Genomic DNA, 8,818 nt, shown 5'->3' on the forward strand with positions numbered 1-8,818 from the left:
AGGTTGCAAACAGAGTGGAAGCGAAGCCGAAGACGAAGATGAAGACGAAGCCGAAGACGAATTGCTTGCGTTGCGGGCAAGCTGGCGAGTGTACATAGTGGAAGATGAATGATATGAAGATTTGTTTCTAAATAAAACCCTTTTTGTTAGATAAAATTAAAAGAAAATAAAGAAAAAACAGCAATTCATGAAATAATTTGCATAGGACAACTTTTGGAGAATTTCGCCACTTGTATTATGTGTTACGGCAAGACGGACAGAAATTTTTCGAATATACAAGAATGCCAATTAATACGTGTGATTACATTTTACCAAAAATTTATCCAATTTCTTAAAAAACGCGTTTTTTCACAATTGCAAACAGTTAAATAAATTGTAAACAACTCATCACAGCAAGCGATTCGTCTTTGTAAACAGTACCGCACTGTTTCAAGCTGACCGCTTGCGCAACATCTTCATCTTCGTCTCCGTCTTTGCTTGCACTGTGATCACTTTCATATGTTTACTACCGCACTGTTTTTCGTCTTCGGCTTCGTCTTCATCTTCGTCTTCGGCTTCGCTTCCACTCTGTTTGCAACCTTATAGTCCTGCCAGAGAGAGTACGTTACGTACGTCCCGGCTCCAGCGTTCAACTGAAAAAGCGTAGGAAACGCATAGGTACGCCACAATGAAAGCGTTGTCGCATTTAAACAAGTCAGCGGTTTTGTACTGGCGGCAAATTTTTCTTTGAATGCAAAATAAATCTATATTTTTAGTTGTACTAATATTTGTGAAGAAGATAAAAAAAATGGAAATAATTGAAGTTATTTTAATATTGCTCATGTTGCTGGAAGCCAGAGAATGCTTCAACAGGCTTTATGAAGGCCGTAGATGGTGGGTGCGACCTCCTCTACAGAATCGGGACACTCACGGATTTTTCGCCACGAATTATGGATTTAGGGAGGAATTTAAGAAAAATAATATTTATTAATAATTTTATTAAGGAAAGATTACTAGAAACAATTCTAATAGGCCATCCATTTCTCCAGAATGTCGACTTTACTTGACCCTCTGGTAAGTTATTCATATATCATGAGTATGTATATTTAAATATTGTAAATTATAGTTATTTGGCTCACGGAGGAAGTAAACAGTTTTATGCTTCTTCCTTTAAAATGGACTTTCCACAATGAGGGAAATATTGGCAGAAACGTGCGATGCTTTTTGGGAGGTACTTGGGCCAATTTATTTGTCGATTCCTAAGAAGGATGAGCGTATGGAAGCGTATCGCAATCGATTTTAATTCCATGTGGAATTTACCCAATTGTATTGGTGCAATTGATGGCAAGCACATAAACATATTTTGCCCATCAAACTCTGGTTCCGCTTTTTATAATCCATTCCATTTCTGCTGGCGGTGTGTGATGCAAATTATACTTTCACTTGCATTGATATTGGAGCTTACGCCTCGCAAAGTGATGGTGTCATTTTATGGAATTCTGGCTTTGGGACACAGCTCTGTAGTGGAAAACTGGATCTTCCTGAAAACGGTGTGCTACCAGACTATGACTTTTCCCCATTATTTTGTTGGAGATAATGCGTTCCCGTTAAAGCCATTTTTAATGAGGTTTGTATGAACAATTTAAAAATTAGTATTTTCTAATTAAACGCATTTACTCATTTTAGGAACCAACTTATCTCTGGAGAGGCAAATTTTTAACAAACGTTTATCTCGAGCACGCTGTGTTATAGAAAATGCATTTGGGATTTTGGCTTGTCGATGGAGAATCCTTTTAAATCCCTTACAAATGAGCCCTTCATCAGCCGAGAAAATTGTAAAGGCTGCTGTGCTAATACACAATTTTCTCAAGATGCACGATGGTNGTATGTATATTTAAATATTGTAAATTATAGTTATTTGGCTCACGGAGGAAGTAAACAGTTTTATGCTTCTTCCTTTAAAATGGACTTTCCACAATGAGGGAAATATTGGCAGAAACGTGCGATGCTTTTTGGGAGGTACTTGGGCCAATTTATTTGTCGATTCCTAAGAAGGATGAGCGTATGGAAGCGTATCGCAATCGATTTTAATTCCATGTGGAATTTACCCAATTGTATTGGTGCAATTGATGGCAAGCACATAAACATATTTTGCCCATCAAACTCTGGTTCCGCTTTTTATAATCCATTCCATTTCTGCTGGCGGTGTGTGATGCAAATTATACTTTCACTTGCATTGATATTGGAGCTTACGCCTCGCAAAGTGATGGTGTCATTTTATGGAATTCTGGCTTTGGGACACAGCTCTGTAGTGGAAAACTGGATCTTCCTGAAAACGGTGTGCTACCAGACTATGACTTTTCCCCATTATTTTGTTGGAGATAATGCGTTCCCGTTAAAGCCATTTTTAATGAGGTTTGTATGAACAATTTAAAAATTAGTATTTTCTAATTAAACGCATTTACTCATTTTAGGAACCAACTTATCTCTGGAGAGGCAAATTTTTAACAAACGTTTATCTCGAGCACGCTGTGTTATAGAAAATGCATTTGGGATTTTGGCTTGTCGATGGAGAATCCTTTTAAATCCCTTACAAATGAGCCCTTCATCAGCCGAGAAAATTGTAAAGGCTGCTGTGCTAATACACAATTTTCTCAAGATGCACGATGGTAGCTATTCCCCGCCGGAATATGTTGACCAGGAGGACGGCGACTCTATCAGAAGAGGATTGTGGCGGAGTGATATTTCGATCCCCTTGCAAAGAGCTAGGCGTATAGGTTCGAACAATGCTTTACAAAATGCGTTTAAGTTAACAGCTGATCTGAAGAGTTACCTTGTATCCCATCCAATTCAAAGGATGGCACAATAAAGAAAAAGGTGATTTATATTTTTTATCTAATGTGCGAAAATAGTTAACATATAATGATATTTTTAGCCTCAAGAGGGCCAAGATGATTTTGCCAAGCGGAGACGCAAAACATGATGGCATGCAAGGACAAAAACAATACAAATCAAAGATTCAAACAGTATACAAAATCACCGAAAGTTCACCGAATTTTCATTAAAAGTTTAAATTTTTTAATAAAAAATGTCTGGTATGCAGTTTCATAGCCCATACAATTTTAGTACAATAATGTGCAAATTTGAAGTGGCTAAAGACTATCGAGTGTTGCGCATTTCCTCCATGAACGAAATGAAAAAACTAAAAAATCAACGGTAATCTTTAGCTAATTGAAACTTGCACTTTATTATACTAGAATGTAATAGGCAACAAAATTGCATAAATATTTTTTAAAGTTCTGATTAACAAGTTTCAAAATTTTGACTATTTTCTTGTTAATTTTTTTTAATTATACATTTTGTACAAAGATTTCAATTTTTATTTAAATGGCTTCTGTAGTAAACACAAACAAACAATATCATTTAGAATTTGGTCCAAAATGATATGACCTACACTGTATATGCATATTGTAATTTTGATATGAAAAGAATATGAAATAATAATAATAAATAATGTGAAATAATATGAAAATAAAAATTATAGCCGCACCACATATTGACATCACTCACTGTAGACTGTACAGCCACTGTACATTTAAGAATTTAAACAAAACTTATAACAATTTATTTTGTATAGTAATTTTATTTTTTAATTCAGTTCATAACTTCACATTTGGTTTTGTGCTTTCTTATTCAGTTCATAACATAACCTTTCATTGTATTACAAAAGCTCATGTACATATACAGCGCCGCTCAAAATTATTGACACAGAATTTTTCACAATATATGTAAAATTGTTTACTCTTTATTTTTTTTAATATTTTATAAAACTACTGTTCACACTACAACAAAAAACAAAAAAATAAAATCTCTAAACTTTGTACAAAGCTCATGAAAATTTAATAAATTTGCATACATATTTGCAACTTTTAATCAGATTTTTTGAAAAAATTTTAAGTATGCAGTTTTATAGCCAATTCAATTTTGGTATAACAAAGTGCAAAAACCTACGCAATTTCTTAGCAAATAAAATTGAATGAGCTATAAAACTGCATACTTAGAATTTTTGCAAAAAATCTGATTAAAATTTGCAAATATGTATGCAAATTTATTAAATTTTCCTGAGCTTTGTACAAAGTTTGGAGATTTTATTTTTTTGGTTTTTTGTTGTAGTCTGAACAGTAGTTTTATAAAAAGTTTTAAAAAATAAAGAGTAAACAATTTTGCATACATTGTGAAAAATTCTGTGTCAGTAATTTTGCGCAGCAATGTATGCACTTGTATAAATTTGCATACATTTACAAAACGTACAATATCTATTTATTTAAATTAAATTTTCTTATTTAGTTTCTAACATTACATTTCATTGCGTTACAAGAGATCATGTACAGACTCCTGGTAGAATAAGTTCTTTTTTAAATATTCACAAAACCTTTCGGGATAAATATTTTTTATTTAAAAATGGTTTATATTATAAAAAACACATAAATCCAAGTTTCAAACTTTATATTATACTCAGAAAAGTTAAAAAATGTTCATTAAAATTTCAAACTTTATTTATTAAAATTGGTACACACTCCTATAGTCTATTATTTTTAATATAATAAATTACAAGTGTGAAGTTTCTAAAAATCCCGTTGATTTTTAATATCTTTTTAGCTGAGTGTGCTACACTTTTCCTTGATACATATATATCTTCATGGTTTCACACTTGCACTATATTATACTAAAAAATAATGGACTATAGGACTGTGTACCATTTTTTTTTGTAGAAATTTGAATAAAGTTTGAAATTTTAATGAAAATTTCTTAACTTTTCTGAGTATAATATAAAGTTTGAAACTTGGATTTATGTTTTTTTTGTAATATAAACCATTTAAAAATAAAAAGTATTTAACACAAAAAGCTTTGCGAATATTTACAAAATGATAAGGGAACGCGGACTTATTTTAATAAATGTATACATGAACAAACATATTTATTTATTTATTAATTCAGTCTACAGAAGTAGGATCTTACAGACTATTAAACAATTATCTCTTAATTAAAGATTATGAAGAGATACATTTTAAATCTATCAATACTTAAATTAAAGTTGATTACGCTGGAGTAAGTGTTACACAACCTTATACACCTAGCAATCGGTTTATTAGTAGCGTAATTGGTGGAATGCATTGTACCTACCAATATTCTATTCTGCCTCAGATTACGTGGAGGATCATATAAATTTATTAAATTGGCAAGTTCGGCACAATTAATATATCAGAACATTGTATACGAACATAATTGAGAAGTAGTCCCTTCTGTCCTGCAGGGACTGCAACCCAAGCAGTTTACGTCTGCTTATATAGGGTGGAGCATAACCATGCCACGGCATCTTACGCATAGCCATTTTTGAAAAAACTTTCTGAACTCTTTCTATTTTGTTTGAGTGAACTTCATAATAAGGATTCCAAATTATTGAACAGTACTCAAGGCGGCTCCTAACTAAAGATATATAAAGTGACTTCAGAGTAAATGGATCCCTGAACTCTTGAGTGTTTCTTCTTATAAAACCGATCAACGAAAAGGATTTAGACACAATATAATCGACGTGCTTCAAAAATGTTAGTTTAGAGTCGAAAAAAGTGCCCAAATCTTTCATTTCGGAGTTGCGTGCAATGTTGCAGTCGTCCAATTTATAATTATTGATGATATTATTCCTCGTTCTCGAAAAAGTAACCACACTGCATTTATTTAAATTCAGATATAAACAATTAAGCGAACACCAATTCGCAAGAGTATTCAGATCCAACTGTAGATATATATATATATACAGTGGTGGAAGAAATAATAGAAACTTTTTATTTTGACCAGTTTTGACTATATTACTTTTGTTTATTTAAAGTTTAATATTTTTTTATAAAAGCCTAGCGCATTATATAACACACCATATAAATCCACATTTCACACGTTGTACAAAAATTATAAAAATTTAACAAATTTTACCGAAATCCTCCAAAAATTTCAAACTTTTTATTCAGAATTTTGGTAAAATTTGTTGAATTTTTATAATTTTTGTACAAGGTTTGAAATGTGGATTTACATGGTGTGTGTTATATAATGCGCTAGGCTTTTATAAAAAATATTAAATATTAAATAAACAAAAGTAATATAGCCAAAACTGGTCAAAATAAAAAGTTTCTATTATTTCTGCCACCACTGTATATACAAAACGTATAACACTAAATTATTTTGAATTTATAAATCAGTTCATTTCATAACATTCATTTTGTACTTTCTATTAAGTTTATGTAAAAAAATAATTGAAATAAAAAATTAAATAAAGACAACAAATTGTATTCCATTAAAACAAATTCAATTAAAATGATTAAATAAATTTATTGAAATAAAAGTGAAATAAGGTTTTTACATGACAACAAATTGCCCGCCATTAAAAACGAAATTCAGTATTTCAATTTTCATTCTATCTTAAACATCTTCTTCATATTTCAGAAGATAGCTGTCCAGAACATTTAAAAAATCGGAATTACGGCTAACTGGTTGTGGAGCAGCTTCTGATTTTTTTAGCCAGTCGCTTACGGCTCCACATAGAGTGTCCAGTCGCTCCTCATCTTCTTTCCGATTCAATGCTCTAGAAGTGGTCACAATTGGCTCTTTTACGGGTTGACGGTGATTGGTGAACCACTGTAGTTAGCCCTGTCTGCTGCGTCTGCTCAAATACGGGCTCTTCATCCTCGCAATATTCGAAAAGAGGTTGCGACCAAGGTAGGCAAAAACTCGGAGTTCGAGCGAGCGAGCGAGCAAACTCCCACTCAATGCCTCGCAGGAAACGAGGCGCTCGCAGCTCGTACTCGTAGCAGCAATGAGGCGAGGCACGAGAAGTTTGGCTTGCTCGGCAAACGAGCGTGCGCTTCGTGTTTGCTCGCGCTCCTATTAAACGAGCGAGGCTGTTGTGTGTTGCCTCGCTCGCGGTGCGAGGCGAGTAGCTGTCTGCTTACTAGCTCTGCTAGGTAAGACGAGTGAGCGACGAGGGAGCGCTCCGAGTGTACTATAAAACACATGCATTTTTGTGCATAGAAATATAGGAATGTATGTCAAGAGATTATGTACGAAAGTATCTTAATGATTGTATGTACATATGTGCATATGCATATAAACATGTGAATATTATATTAGGGCAGCATTTAAAACAACAAATAAAATTTGTTACATACATAAGCATAGATTATGGAATGTAATATGTTTTATAGTTAGATATGTATATACATAACATGCATAGTTATATATGTATGTATGTCCGTATGTGTGTATGTATGTACATATGCATGTATTTTGTCTTTACAGAGAAAAGTAAGTAACGAAGATATTATAATCGTTTGTGCCGCAGAAAAAAAAAGCAAGTAAGCCCAAATAGTTTGCTACTTGTAGCAGTTATGCTGTATACCTGTTGAATGAAATATAATCCTTGGTGAAAAATTTATTTGTGGCCTGTTGTTGAAGGACATATGACATGGGAAAATTTGCGTAAACAAAGAATAGAGGCTGGTTCACATACAACTTTGGCGTTGCGTTGGCGTTGAATTTCAAAGCAGCCGTCCACATAGCCAAAATTAGGCAACGCTAAGAGCAGACAAACACACACACAAAGCAGAAAGATCGCTGCGTCGGTCGCCAGCTGTTGCAAATAAATAAAATTATATGAAATGTTTTTTTCCTTTTAATCAAATGAGGGCAATAAATATAATTTTTCATGCAATTATTGATATAAAATATTAATTTATCTCTGGTTATGTTAATTTATTTAGTGGCCAAAGTAGTCTCTGCCAAGCTTCATTGTAGAACGCATACTTTTAACGTGCGTTCTGTCAAACCAACGCGAAAATTCTATGTGGACCAGCCTTCATTATCAAATATTGTTTAACGCCCCAAATAGTACTTTTATTATACTACATACATACATATGTATGGGGACTAACCAGGAATATTCATTTGAAAATGCTAATGTCCTACTCATTTATGAAATGAAAGACAAAATAATGATTTTTATAAATATTATATTCTCATTTATACATATGTAACATAGTTACTTAGCCGAATTACTTAGTAATTACTTGAATGTAAGAATACAAAGACAAATCATTTATCAGAAGCATTGCCCCTAACACATTGAAAAAAAAAAGTAATAAAAGCTCTCAAAAATGCAAAATCGCTACAGCGAAAAAGGGTTTGATAAACCGCATAAATTCAAATCCGCATAAAAAGAGGCCTAATTGCGTAAGTTGAAATTTTATAAGAAATTATTGAACATTAAAAACATTATACCTACATAGATATGTATTCACATATGTGCCTACCTAGTAGATAAAACTGGTCAAAATAGCACGAATCTATTCTTCTGTGGATGGGAATATATACATAAATATATACTAACATATGTGTATATACTGTATATTTTGCTTAGCTGCACATCCTTCTTTGCACGAAAAATTTGTGCACGTAACCGAAAAAGGCACTTAAGCGAATTTGTTTTACTACTTCAATGAGGAAGGTATCCGAATCCCTATGAAACCAAATATTTGCGGAGCACTTACCATGTAGAAATTACTCCCAGCGAAATTTTTACCGAATGTTATCTAATTATCTATATAACTACATAAATTGATAGCCATTTTCGTTTTTCTGCGAGATGAGAAAAATAAATAAAAGGTTGTAAAATTAGGAAATTGTACGGCCAGTGCAGGTAAACGTAATACTTTCTTTGATAATTGATACTAGTCGCACAATTTTTAAGGCAGGTATCGCCAATGTGCAGGTATGTTGAATGCATCTATCGGAG

General features: G+C 32.8%; 1 protein-coding gene and 1 long non-coding RNA gene across 2 annotated transcripts in view; both read left to right on the top strand.

Annotated features, from left to right (window-relative positions):
* Positions 1-8,818, top strand: part of onecut (homeobox protein onecut) — a 279,490-nt gene that overhangs the window by 227,905 nt on the left and 42,767 nt on the right. The window lies entirely within an intron of this gene.
* On the top strand, positions 1,876-3,236 carry LOC108382308 (uncharacterized). Its single transcript, XR_001849677.1, has 3 exons — positions 1,876-2,394; positions 2,454-2,856; positions 2,915-3,236. It is a non-coding gene; the product is annotated as an uncharacterized LOC108382308 (long non-coding RNA).

Source organism: Rhagoletis zephyria, unplaced genomic scaffold, assembly GCF_001687245.7.
Source record: "Rhagoletis zephyria isolate East Lansing unplaced genomic scaffold, Rhagoletis_zephyria_1.1 Rzeph_scaffold_00145, whole genome shotgun sequence".
NCBI classification, from domain to species: Eukaryota; Metazoa; Arthropoda; class Insecta; order Diptera; family Tephritidae; genus Rhagoletis; species Rhagoletis zephyria.